The sequence below is a fragment of the Sus scrofa genome, chromosome 10, assembly GCF_054392235.1.
Source record: "Sus scrofa isolate SSC_HxYL_T2T_F1_AM1 chromosome 10, Sscrofa_HxYL_maternal_Yorkshire_Landrace_v2.0, whole genome shotgun sequence".
Lineage (NCBI taxonomy): Eukaryota > Metazoa > Chordata > Mammalia > Artiodactyla > Suidae > Sus > Sus scrofa.
The window spans coordinates 92,920,740-92,934,966 of NC_139392.1; the positions used below are offsets into that span (position 1 = coordinate 92,920,740).

General features: G+C 46.9%; 1 long non-coding RNA gene across 1 annotated transcript; it reads right to left on the reverse strand.

The window, feature by feature from the left end:
- Positions 1-9,988: 9,988 nt before the first annotated feature.
- On the reverse strand, positions 9,989-11,284 carry LOC146399614 (uncharacterized). Its single transcript, XR_014818237.1, has 2 exons — positions 11,144-11,284; positions 9,989-10,499 (listed from the first exon to the last, which is right to left on the reverse strand). It is a non-coding gene; the product is annotated as an uncharacterized LOC146399614 (long non-coding RNA).
- Positions 11,285-14,227: the final 2,943 nt, after the last annotated feature.

Here is a 14,227-nt window from a genome sequence, read left to right on the forward strand (position 1 = left end):
CCCCGAAGGGGGGGACTAGGAGGACAGGTGCGTGTCCCAGGAGGTGGCTGAGCTAATGGCCATCGAAGGAGGAACGATGCGCCTCTCTCCAGTTTTAGCACGGCCAGCAGCCCCCGTGTGAAACCACCACCAGAGCTGAGTTGCAGGGAGCAAGCGAAGCAAAATAGCCCACGCCCAGGAGGTCTGCCCAGCCTGGAAAGGCGAGGCAGGGACACCAGACGCAGCCGCTTGGTGAACCAGAGCGCAGATGTGGCTCCAGATCCAAGGGCTGCACACAGAGGAGACTCTGAAGCTAAAATCCGCCACGTCTTCTAGATGAGCTGAAAAAGATGGTTGCCATCCAGGGCTGTCTTAGAAACCCGGAGAACTAAGTCTAAGAAACATCTCTAAGCCCAGAGCAAAACAGTAGAGCTGGCCTCCCGGGCAGAAGATGAGAGCCCGGGAGAAGACCGGGAAAAGCAGGGGCTCCGGAGGGAAAAGAAGCAAGTAAGGGACTTGAAATTTCCTCAGATAAGGAAATAATATTGAGTGGTAAGAAGTAAAGAAGCCAAAAAGAAAGAAAGAAAGAAAGAAGTAGAAGAAGACATTAAAACCTTCTAAATCTATCAAAAGGATTCTTTCGGATGATACTAAAATAACATCCCGAGATAATATATGAGAAATGTCCACCAGCTTTCAAAACCAAAGATGTTGTGACGAGGCATGCATTTGGGAAATATATGAGCCTCACACTCCATATGAAAAACCTCCTGGGGAAATACTGACCCCGAATAGCAAATGCACCATAACAGCAAGATCAGGGCGGACAATAAATAGTCCGAAAATGGAAATAAAAGTGAAAGTTAGAATGCCAGTCTGGGAAAATGTTTACTTTGGAATTAAAAGCACGAGGAGGAGTTCCCGTCGTGGCGCAGTGGTTAACGAATCTGACTAGGAACCATGAGGTTGTGGGTTCGGTCCCTGCCCTTGCTCAGTGGGTTAACGATCCGGCGTTGCCGTGAGCTGTGCTGTAGGTTGCAGACGCGGCTTGGATCCCGCGTTGCTGTGGCTCTGGCGTAGGCCAGTGGCTACAGCTCCAATTCAACCCCTAGCCTGGGAACCTCCATATGCCGCGGGAGTGGCCCAAGAAATAGCAACAACAACAATAACAACAAAAGACAAAAGACAAAAAAAAAAAAAAAAAAAAGCACGAGGAAGTAAAGAGAAACATCCTGTCCTCCATGTGTACCAAGCTATATAGGCCCAGGTAAATAAAATAAAACTACACTGTTAGTGGTATAACTCAAGTGGGATATTTTAAGCTGCTTATTTGAGATGCGGATAGATCTTAAAGGCAAAAACAACATTCTAAGAAGTAATTAAATAATAATAAAATGAATATGTGTGACTTGATTGGAATATACCAAATCTTATATTGCTTGAAAAGAGAATTTTTTTTTTATTCCCATGTTCATGGAACATCTACAAAATAAGTCACTTTCTTCGCCCCAAAGATTGCCTTAGTACATTTAAAAAAAAACAAAAAACAAAACTAAGAGCTTTGTTGGGTTCATTCTATGAACATGAGCTACTAAGATCAGAAATAATATAAAGGGATGGAAAATTGGAATCCCTTGGGAATTAACAACATTTCCAGACAGATACCTCTTGGATCTAGGAGAAAATCAAAAGGAAAATTACAACCTTTTGTAAAAAAGTTATGAAGAAGACCATTCTTCATGGCTCAACCTACGGGACAAAATGAAAGCAGTTCTCAGGAGAGGAAAAAAACTTGACATGAAATATCATTATTTACAAAGAAAGGTAAAGAATAAAGTGAGTTGTGCTCATCCTACGACTCTATAATTTTCACAAAGAGCAAATAGGGAATGAAAAATTCATAACATAAGCTAAAATTAATGAAAAATGTTAAAGGTAGCAGAAATTTAAACATTCAAATCTAATTTAAATCCATTTATTTATATTAATGCCTCATGAGCTGGTTTAAAGAATAAAAAAAAAAGAAGGCAAAAAATACACCAAACTAGGGAGAGAAACAAGGAATAGCTATAGATGTGGACGTGATTAAAGCAGTCATAAAAATATACGTCTATATGAAACTTTCTGACAAGACATTTGAAAATTTAGAGGAAATGGATGATTTCCCAGCAAAATATATATTGCCAACATTCCCCCAAGCAGAAAGGAAGGGAAAACTTAAATACATCAGTTACCATAAGAGAGTTTAGAAAAAGACACTTAAAGATCTCCCATTGAACAAGGCACTGAGGACAGATGGAGTCCCAGCTGAGGTTTATGTAACACGAGTTTATATAACCTTCAAGAGAGAGCTTTTCAAAGTTAAATTATTCCAGGCCTCCGAAAAAAGATGAAAGGCCTCCCAATGTACTTCACAAAGGCAACAGAACTCCTAAAAATTTGATAAAGACAGAACAATAAAGGGACATTGTCGGTAGGTCTGACTTCCGACTACAGACAAAGTCGTGATACATCAGAATTGAGTTCCTGCGTTTTCCTAATTTATGAACAACTGTTTTTTCATGAGCATCTAACATGTTCCATAACAACAAACAAAATAAGTAGATGACGTAGACCTATTTTGTTCGATGGTGGTTTAGTAAGAAGGGAGAAGAAATACATAGAGACTGTGTCGAATGTTAACCAAGAGGTGTTTTGAGGGGAATCAGCCGTTTGGGGGTGATCTACTTGGATTTGTCAGAGAAGGCGCCTCTCGGTTACTAGGAGAGCGGGGACCAGCGCGGGGAGCTAAGGAGATGCATGGGGACAAGGGGCAGCGAGAGGACAAGGTTCCTGGACAGAGGAACCCTGGGAGAGGGCGAGGAAGAAAAGGTCCCGGGCGTCAGGGGGCGTCACAGGCAGCAGCGAGCCTGTCTTTTCTTTTCTCTTCTCTTTTTTTTTTTTTGCCAAACCAGGGCATATGGAAGCTCCTGGACCGGGGATTGAACCTGAGTTGCTCAGTTGCTGCAGAGACAATGCAGGATTCTTAACTGCACCGCAGCAGGACCTCCCAGTCTGTCTTTTAAGAAGCCATTGGAGGGCGTTCAACGCAGAGCTGGCCTCATCTGACCTCTCTGTGAGCAGCATCACTCTGGCTGCTGCACGGAGATTGAATTGAAGGAGACAAGGGTTGAGGCTGGAAACCAATAAGGAAGCCTTTGTACGGATCCAGGCAAGTGTTCATGGTGCCGTCCAGTGCGGTGGTAAAAATAAGCATGATGAGACATGGCGTGACCATGGATGTATTTGCAAAAGACAGAAGCAGAAGGATGTTCTGATGGGTTGAATTTGTGAGGTGAGGAAGAAAAGGAAGGGATAAGGAAGTGGCTTGAGAAGGCGGCACTAAAAATAACCACAAAGTGAGCCTGAAAAACCACGGCATCAGCACACTTGGTGGCGGTGGGGAGAGATCACAAGCCAAGCTTTGATGACAGGAGGTTGCAGATACCTACTGGACATCCAGATGGCATCAGATGCAAGGCTGTGTATGTGGCACCTGAGATAGCAAGGAGAGCTCCTGGTTGGGAATGGAAGTCCAGGAGTTTGAGCTGTACCTGTTACTTAAAGCGGTGACATTGGGAGCTCCCATTGTGGCTCAGTGGAAACGAATCCAACAAGGAGCCATGAGGTTGCAGGTTCGATCCCTGGCCTCGCTCAGTGGGTTAAGGATCTGGTGTTGCCGTGAGCTGTGGTGTAGGTGGCAGACGCGGCTCAGATCTGGCGTGGCTGTGGCTGTGGTGTAGGCCGGCGGCTACAGCTCTGATTAGACCCCTAGCCTGGGAACTCCCATATGCTACAGGTGTGGCCCTAAAAAGACAAAAAAAAAAAAAAAATCTGTGACATTGGATGTGATTTTCAAGACGGCTTAAATAGGTAAGGGGAACGTTCAAGGTGGCATTCCAAAATTGAGGATTGTTTTGGTGGAGCGCTGGAGGCCAGAACCTAACCAGAGGGAGACATGAACTGGGGAAAGGGGATTCAGGCAGCTCAGAGGGGTTTCACTGCAAAGAACGGAGAGAGTGAGGCAATGCTTGGACAGGAAAATAAGGTAAAGAGAGATTATTACTTGTTTCATGATGGGAGAAAGAACAGCATGTTTCTATCCGGATGGGATTAAGTAATTAATGAGAAGAGAGAGATTAACTGATTAATGAATGAAAAGCAAGAGGGCGCATTCCTGGGGCGACATCCCTGGACCGCTGGAGGAGAGGGATCCAATTAGACAGGTGTAGAGGGAGGCGGCCTGGCTGAGTCGAGGAGAAAGGATATGGAGGTGCAGGTAGGTGGTGAGTGTGCACGTGTGTGCGTGTGCATGAGTGTGTGTGGGGGGAGTCGGTGGCCATTCTCCTCGGAGAGACCGGAAGGGCTGTCATCAACCAAGGTGAGAAGGGAGTGGGTGTGGGTAGGACCCTGCAAATGCAGGAGCAGGGGGGGCAGCTCTAGGAATGTACCTCCCGCGGGTGTATTCTCCTCCTGGGTGGGTGTGCGCATGGAGTAGCAGAGGCATGAATCACTGGTCAGTCATACAAGATCCGTTAGGCAAACATTAAAAAGAAAACTAAAGTGTAAAAAGACGCTCAATGAGGTTCCTCTGTAGCCGTTTCCTCTTTAAAACTTTAAGAAAGGAGGGGCACTGTCTTTAAGGCCTGAGCCTGCGGTGGCCCCCTTTACCCGGCACAGCAACAAAGCTATCTTTTCCTCCTTTAAAATAACTTTAAGAAAGGAGTGGATATGGAGTGCCCATTGCATGCATCAGAAATGAATCTGACTAGTATCCATGAGGATGCTGCTTCCATCCCTGCCTCCCTCGGTGGGTTAAGCATCCAGCGGTGCCACAAGCTGTGGTGCAGGTTGCAGATGTGGCTCAGATGTGACCCCTTGGTGTGGGCCAGCTGCTGTAGCTCTGATGTGACCCCTAGCCTGGGAATTTCCATATGCTGTGGGTGAGGCCCTAAAAATTAAAAAAAAAAAAAAGGAAAGGAAAGGAGTCGATGTGAACGGCTCAAGTCCAGTAATATTTCTACCAGACAATTGGAATTCCTACTCTAAAGGGTAAAATGAAAAATCTATTCTAATTAAAGTTGGAAATTAGAAATGTATCCTTGCTAGTAAAATTATAATTAAATATTGTCTTTAAGGATCTAGTCACTGTAATTAGACAACGAATTTAATAAATGGTGTGAAATTTTCAGAAGAAAAAAATACCTCCTTTTTTATAACTAGAAAACCCAAGAGTCTCTTTCTAAACAATTAAGAGTTGATAGAAGAATTTGGTAAGGTGAGTGGACATAAGATAAATATATATAAAAGCCAATAGGTTTTTTTTTTTAGTTTAATAATGAGAACTTACAGGAGAATGAGAAAAAAACCCTCATAATAGCGAGAAAAGCATGCTATATTAAGTATAAATTAGCAAGAAGGAAATAAGATATATATTAAGAGGAATAGAATATCTTCTTGAACGATATAACATTACATAAACAAATGAAAAGAGAACATTCAGGCATGAGAACTCTTTGATATATAAAACGTTAAATTGTTCAACTGTAATATATGTTAATTATTACATAAAATTCCATTTTAATTATGTGGCCATAACGTTTATGAGAAAATAACTGTCAAAAGTAGCCAAGAATAATTTTGAGTTATGTAAAATAGGAAAGAAGTGATGCGACTTACTAGATATCAGACAAAAACCTAGAATTCCATTAAAATAAAATTAATATGTCATTAACATAGAGATATTCAAATAGATAAATGAAAAACCTGAGTGGCTAATATTTAATAAGGATATTATTTCTATTTAGTGAGCAAAGGATAGACTCTTTAGTAAATGGGGCTGGCAGAAATAGCTGCCTATCTGGAAAAAGACAAATTGTGCACAGTTTTGCTTCATAGAAAAAAGTGAGGAAATACTTGGCGTGAAACAATGAGATGGCACGGTTTGGGAAGAACCTAAGTGAGCAAAGATGAATTGGGGGGGTCCTGGAAGCTCCGCCTCGTCGTTCTATGACCAAGTCAGTGTTCCTTGGATGAGTGAGGGACGAGGTGCCCTGGGCCCTGCGACACCCGGGCCTGACCGTGCTCACTCTCAGGCAGGTGTTTTTAAATAGCAGTCACTGGCAGGTTAGAGGCCCCGGTGGAAACGGTGGACAGCGAGCAGGAAGAGACAGCGACTTTCAGCAGGGAGACAGACCTCGTAAGGAAGAGCTCCTTACGAGGCTGAACCAACACATGCAAATCTCAGGATCACGCAGACAAAGGCACGCTAATCAGACACATCAGTAGCCTCTGCACCACGTGGGAAAGAATCAGTGGACCTGAAGCAACAGGGCAACTGACGTTAACCAAACCAAACCCCGAGAGAATACGGAGGGGAAATTCAGTTGGTATCAGTTCATCACTGTTCCTCATCAGCCAGCCCCTGTGGGCCTCAGTGTCAATCCCTTTCTCCCTGAACATAACTCACCTTTCCATCAAGGCCCAAGTCTAACTGCAGAAAACAAGAACGGACACCGTTGAACAGGAACCCTTGAAGCATCAGCTCGGACCAGAAATAACTAGGAGACGCCTAATATAGATCCTGCCTACTCATGCCTGCCACAGCCAGCAACAAAGCATGCAGTTTTCTGGTCCCACAGTCAGAAGTGAGGGGGCATTTACATATTACATGTTATACTCAGGACACGCAGATTCTCCTTTCTGAACAGTCCCCACTAGGACCTGTTCTAGCTCTGGCCTTAGACAATGTGAGCTTCCACTGGGTCGTCTGTAGTCCGGAAATTACGGTAAATTTCCCTCTAAGACAGTGCATGAAAGAAACTAAGGCGCTGCTTCGAGCCAGATGGAGACCTAATGATGGGTACGCTTGCTGCAGCTTTGACTGAAGCAAGTTTCATTCTGCATTCATGTTCTCAAGCAGCTAAGGGGGCCTCAACATCACAGACCGTCTTTCCCTGGAGACCAAGAGGAACCCCATCTGTCTGACACGGCTCAGGGGACCCTCCCGCCAGCAGGGACACAGAACAAATCGTGTCCAGGTGGTCCTTGGGTTTTTCCCACTAAGCGTATGTGACCTTCTAAAAGCCTCCCCTATATTCACTCCCATAAGAGAGCTCGTAATGGCAAGTGGAAACAGCCCAATACATTGTTCGTAAGTAGATCATGCTAATACTTACAGGTAAATTTGGGGAAAGTATATGCTGGTCCCATTATAGCCATGATAACTATCCTATGAAGCTTCTGTAAAGACAGAATAAATCAAATATTTTAATAAGCTCACCAAATTTAATTTAAAAAAAAGATTTATCCAGCTAAACTTGAATCTAAGACACAGAAAATTAGACTTCTGACCTGATTCTCTCTCGCTGTATCCTGAAAATATAATACTGTGTTTAAAAGTGATCTGTGGCAAATGGCAGTGGGTTAAATGGTGGGGCACATCAGAACTGGTCATGTAAATATGACAGTAATAATTAATTTCAACTGCAGAAGAGCAGATCAATCACTTGTGCAAACTTCAATTTGCACGTCATTTGTCAATGTTTATGTAAGGAAAGCTCTAGAGTAGCTTTAATCCACACACCTGCCTTAAAATTATTTAATGATATTTCAAATGGTATTAATCAAATATGATTAATAGAGAAGAGACTAGAATTTGGGCTCATAGAGCACTTTCCGTAGTTGAGATGGTGCCAGGGGCTTGGTGAGTTAATGAGTGAGGCCCATGGTGACTGCTAAGTGCTGTAAGGGCACGGGCCTGTCGTAGCTCAGCCTCAGATCCCACAGCTCATTTTACCATTGCACCCGGTCACCCGCGCTCTCTTTTGGCTGCACCCACAGCATAAGGAAGTTCCCAGGCCAGGATGGAATCTGACCCGCAGCTGCGACCTGTGCCGGATCCTTAACCCACTGAGCCACTGCGGGAACTCCACAGTGCCGTCTTTTAATGCCAACATCTTTAAAGGCCATGGAACAAATAAAAGACATCTTCTCATTCCTGTTATGAAACCGAGCTATGACAGCACAAAAATGTTCCCCCTGGCCCATCTAATGGGCACGGAACCCTCACGGCCTCCCTCCTGAGTGTGGGAAGCGTTGTTCAGGGGTGGAGCTCACTGGGCTCTTACTCTTTCTTCTCCTTCGCCTCCAACTTCGTGGGTTGCTCATGGCGTTGCCATTGCTTTCTTTAGAAAATAATTCTAGAATGTTAACTACCATTGAACACAAGCAAATCATTTTAGAGTTTTGCTATAGTACAGTTCACATACAGAAAAGTGTACAAATATAAAAACGCACACAATTGAAGAGCACCAGCTGAGGAATTCTGACCCAGCAAAGGCACCTGTTTCACCCCCACCCAGATGAGGAAGTAAAAGACGAAGGTGACCCCAGACCCTGCCCCTGCCCCCCAGGCCCTGCCCGCCCCCAAAGTGAACCCTTGAGATGCCTCTTTGCATTTTAACATTGCCAGGAGGCCATCCCAGTGCTGGAATAGACCACGGTGCATTTTCCCCCCTGCTCCTTGGATGTGTTGGTTGGCTGGCCCTCGGAGGCATAAGAGTTTCAATGGCAAGATTCTTGGGCACATCTTTGAGTGAATGTTTGTCCTTATTTTGGTAGGATACGTTCCTAGGAGCAGAATTGCTAGTGACAGTGCGTGTGTATGTCCCATTTTAGCACAGAACCACAGCGCAGTCACACATGTGGCTATTTCCAACAGTGTGGCTGAGAGGTCCAGCTGGCCCTGCCTTCCTCCGCTAACCAACCTGCTAACCAGCCACTCCAGTGGGTTGGTGCCAAGTGAGGTCTCATTGACTGAAGTTGCATCTCCCTCTGATTAATGAGGTGGACACTTTTTCATATTTTATTGGCTGTTTGTCTAGCCTCTTTTGTCAAGTGGCTCTTCAGTTCTCTGGAGTGTATTTCCATGGGATCGTCTTGTCTTTTTTATCGATTTGTAGAATTTCTTTGTATTTTCTGGACATAAATCCTTGGTGCCATTTGAATTGCAAATGTCTTCTCCCAGTCCGTGGCTTGCTCTTTCTCTCTGCTAATGGCATCTTTTGATGAAAGTCCTTACTCATAGCAGAGGCCCATTTAAGCTTTTCCTTCACACTGAGTGTTTTGGTCTCTTTTAAGAACGTGTACTCGCCCCAAGGTCGTGACGATATCCTCATGTTTTCTCTTAAAACTTGTATTGTTTTCCTTTCGCGTTTAGATCGGTAACCCATCTGGAATTAATTTTATGAGTGATACGAAATAGGGTCAAAATGGGTTTATTGCAAGGAAGCAATAGTGAATAAACCACAGTGGCAGACTTGAAAGGCCGTGCTTTCTCATGAGGGAAGTGGGCAACTGAACAATTGATTCTAAGATTATAGACAGTAGATATTTCCAAGTGACACTGTAATGAGAAAAGGAAACGGTTGTCTAAAAATAGCGCTTTGAGAAATAAACTCTTGGACATGGAGAGCAGACTTGTGGTTGCCAAGGGGAGGGAGTGGGATGGACGGGGCAGTTTGGGGTTAGAAGTGAACTGCTGCGTTTAGAACGGATGGGCGATGAGATTCTGCTGTACCGCACAGGGAACTATGTCCAGTCGCTTGCGATGGAACATGGGGTAATGTGAGAAAAAGAATGTATGTATATGTCTCACCGGGTCGCTTTGCAGTGTGGTAGAAATTGACAGACCAGGAGTTCCCGTGGTGGCTCAGTGGCTAACGAATCCCACTAGGAACCATGAGGTTGCGGGTTCGATCCCTGGCCTTGCTCAGTGGGTTAAGGATCCGGCATTGCCGTGAGCTGTGGTGTAGGTCGCAGACACGTTGCTGTGGCTCTGGTGTTGCTACAGCTCCGATTCGACCCCTAGCCTGGGAACCTCCATGTGCTGTGGGAGTGGTCCAAGAAAATGGCAAAAAGACAAAAAAAGAAAGAAAGAAAAAAAAAGAAATGGACAGACCATTGTAAATGAACTATAATAATTTTTTAATTAAAAAATAAATAAAAATTGCGCATTGAGTTGGCATGAGTAGGCCGGAGGCAACACCTTGCTGGGTCTGACTGGTGAGGAGGGGCCGGCTTCCTGGCGTAGGTCCCCTAGGTGCTGCAGAGAAAGACAGCGATGCTGTCGCGCGGTCACTAACGCGTGGGTCCCGGCTTCCGCGGAGGGCGAGGCAGGGCCGGCGGGGTTCCCTGCGACAGCCCAGGGACGGCCTTTGGGCGGAGAGGATGCCCGGAGCAGGAAGACGGCAGGGCATCCTCTGCAGAGAGAGGGGCCCGGGCGACCTCGGGCTCGGGCCCAGGGGCTCGTCACGCGTTTCCTGCCCCGCTGTGACAGCATCCCCCTGTTGCTGTGACCGAAGCACGTGGGCGCTGTTCCACGCCCCGCGCCTGCGGGGTCGCTTGCTCTGTCCACGCTTTCTTCCACCTCGAGGTCCCCTCCTCCGCGGCGCTGTCTTCTGTTTCCGCCGCCCTCGTTCCTATGAAGAGGATTTGTGGGTCCAGTGATCCCTGCCTGTCTACACCCACCCACCCCCCGCCTTTGCTCCTCCCAGGTTTTGAGATGCTCCCTGGAGAAAAGCACAACCCCAGTGAAAAACAGCTCCACCTGCGCCTGCGACACAGCGGAAAACACACAACCGGGCGGAGGGGTGTTTTTAGGCAAAGGTCACCCACACGATGCCCCCTGAGGACACGAGCCCCACATCCTAATGATACAGGGCATTTCCCTCCCCCCTCCTCCTCCTCCGCACACGGGGGCCTGCACTCTCTCTCTCTCTCTCACACACACACACACACACACACACACCCCACCCCCAAGCCTCACCGACCGCAGGCCCAGGCCCCGTCTCCGCGGTTGTTGTATTTTCCCTTTGCTGAGGAATCCAAGAGGCCCCTCCACCAGCCTAACTACCCACCTGTCCCACCTGACCGTGCACTTGAGTCCCTGTCTGTTACCAGGGAGGAGTGCTCTGTGCCCCTGCGCTGAGCCGGGCCCCCTGCACCTGCTCTCATCGCTGGTCCTTCCAAGGACCCAGCTCCCCGGAGTCTCCGTTCTCCTCCAGGTCCCGCACTTGCTTGGCTCAGCCCCTCCCAGCAGCCTGCAAACGCGGGTATTCCTTACCTGCTCCTGAGAAGCTTGGGTCCTCTGGCCGCCTCTCCTTCCCCCCTCGGACCCGGGTCTCCTGGGGGTGGAATTCCTGAGAAGCCTCATCCCTGCCTTTCCTGCCTCTCCTCTCACACTCTTCTCTGGTGAACTGTCCCCTGCCAGGCTTTCCGCTGCTCACCCACCCCCTCCACCCCAAGGTCCTGTCCAGGCGCCAGGCATCTCCCCCTGGGGTCGCAGCGCTTGTCCGCATTGGAGGAGTTGCTCGCCGCTGGCACCCGGAGCGCTTCCCGCGCGCGCTGAGCTTCCAGGGCACCGGCCAGTCCCAGCTCGTCCCCATTGCTCTCTCCCTCCCCTCCACCTGCCATGCTCACTGCTTTTCTTTCCAGTCCCTTGAGCGCTGGCGCCTCAAGGCGGGACCGCCTCCTCTGCCCTTTCCGGCCACACGCACTCCCTTCGAGGTCTCACCTGGTCTTGCGATTTTCTCTAGAACTTCCGCACACCAGCGACTCTCAGTTTGGACCTTCCTTGTTTGCTCGTCCACAGACCAGCTGTGGTTACTTATGCCTGGTGTCCAGAGTCACTCTCTGGAAAACCTCCTCCAAGGGGTCCTGAAAGAGCCTAGTCCTCACCCGCCACCTGCCCTCCTCAACTTGCTGTGCCCACACATCAGGCGAAAGGTGTAAGGTCCACGTCCCGGGCCTCCTAAACATATGGCAGAATCCCTCCCTGGAGGAGAAGGGAGCAGAGCAAGCAGGTTTATTAAGGCCAGAATGAAAAGGTCCTGGAATCTTTTTTTTTTTAACCAGCTTTAATTAAATTTACTTTTATTAGGGTATAGTTGATTTACAGAGTTGAGTCTATCTCTGCTGTGCAGCATAGTGACCAGTCATATGCACATTCTTCTCCTCCCGGAAAATCTTCAAAGCGCTGAACTAGATGGCAGTTTCTTCCTTTCACTTCTGAACATGAAGTGGGCTGATGTGTTGAAGAAAGTGCTAGGTTATTAAGGTTCCGCATGAAACAGAAGTGGAATGACATTCATCATTGTAGGGGGTGTGTATGTCTCTGTTTCTGTGTGTTGCTGTGTTTCTGTGTCTGTCTGTGTGTGTCTGTGTCTTAGTTCAGTGCAGGTCTTCTTAGTTTGTTACGATGCAAGTATTTCTTCACTTTTCCTTTCACAGTATCTGCAAAATTTTAACTGACATAGAATTTCATTGTTGAAAGTGAAACTGTTCTACTAATATCTAATGCTTGGTGTCAGCTACTCTCATTCTTGGAATTATTTAAAATTCCACTGAAGGTACAAATTTGAACTGAGATTTTTTTTTTTTGAGGAACTCACACATGCAGAATTGAGATCTGAAATCTGCTGGTTTATGCAGATTTACCCTAAGAAAGGAAGTTAGGGCTTGGGTTTTGCTATCATGGAAGGAAATGACTCATATCAATGCTGGTATGTAATCGGTGTCCCAAATTTAGCTTTTGTTTGAGTGTAAAACCTAACATTGACATAGGAAACTTTATTATACTAAGCTGCGCTTTTCTCGTTCCCTTTTCCTCTCTGTCAATCAATGACCACACTTTCATTAGGGACCTGTTAAGACATGTTTAGAACATAAACTAAGGTTTTGTAAAATCTGAGTCGATTTTACAAAACATGGTCACATGGGAAATATTGCACAATGAACTCAGAACAAAGGGTCTCAGAAGGACCGGATTTGGAAACAAAAGAAAGAACTCTGGATGAGGTTACAATGAGCACATTTTCTGAGCCTTCTGGAAAACGCGTATCTATTTACAACAGAAGGTATTTCAGAAGTAAAATGACTTTTACACTCTGCCTCTCTTTATTTATCGTCATGTGCTGCAGAATCATAAGGCAACTTAATACGGCCCGAAAACAGACCTCAGGGTCAAAGCCGCAAGTAAGTGTTCTTCCTGGAAACTGAGGAAAGAAACCTGGAAGTTTCCACGTATGTACATAGAGAGAGCAATTTAAAATTCCTCATTGACTTACGGTCGATGTCCACGGCTCATTCCTGACCTGCGGTCTCAGATCCCTCCACAGAGCGCAGCTGAGAAACAGAAGCTCAAGAACACAAAGGACCCTCCGTATCAGGCCAAGTCGTGCTCAGTGGGATCCCTTAGGTCACCCAGAGATGACGACAGGAGGGCACCCTGGGGGCTGGGGTCAGTGTCGGATGTGCTGGGGTCAGTGTTTGGGCTCTGGCTCTTAGGCACCTTTGTGATGGTAGTTGCTTTACAAAACGCAATTGTCAGAAATTTCCACTCAGAGCAGGGATTGTACACATAGTTTAAGCAGCAAACTTAGAAGTCCCTGTTGTGATTGCGTGCATTAAGAACCCGACATAGTGTCCATGAGGGGTATGGGTTCGATCCCTGGCCTCGCTCAGTGGCTTAAGGGTCCGGTGTTGCCCTGAGCTGTGATGTAGGTCAGAGACGAGGCTCAGATCCTGTGTTGCTGTGGCTGTGGTGCAGGCCGGCAGCAATAGCTCTGATTCGACTCCTAGCCTGGTAACGTCCATATGTCAGGTGTGGCCCTAATAAAAGACAAAAAAACAAAAATGAGTTCCCTCTTGTATCCTTGTATATCCTCCTGGCTCCGGTTTCCCTGGAGAACCCGACTCACCCCTTCAGATTGTAGCAGACTTCCTTTCTCTCTGGCTGTATGACTGGGGGCCCTGCTGCTCTCAGGCCCAGAGACAGCTGCCCTGGGTCCCATGCCACGGACCCCTGCAGCCTCCCCAAGGCCAGCCGAACAGTTTCCCTCCAGTCCAAGATCAAGGCCTGTAGGACACAGCGTCCTTCCATCTTTGCCCCACGAGGTGACTGAACCAAGAGCGTGATGACATCCATCACCTCTGCTGTGCCCGCCGGCCAGGGGCAAGTCGAGGGCCTACCCGAACACATAGGGAGGGAATTTCACAGGGCGCGGCTCGCTGAGGCACCGATGAAGGATTCCATGTCCGAGCGCACCCAATAAAGGCCAAGAGCTGCCATGGAATTTGGCTTTTAGAACATTTAGAAGTCAGAGCACCAAAATGCATGGTTTGAGTTTTCCATTCAGACTCCACAATA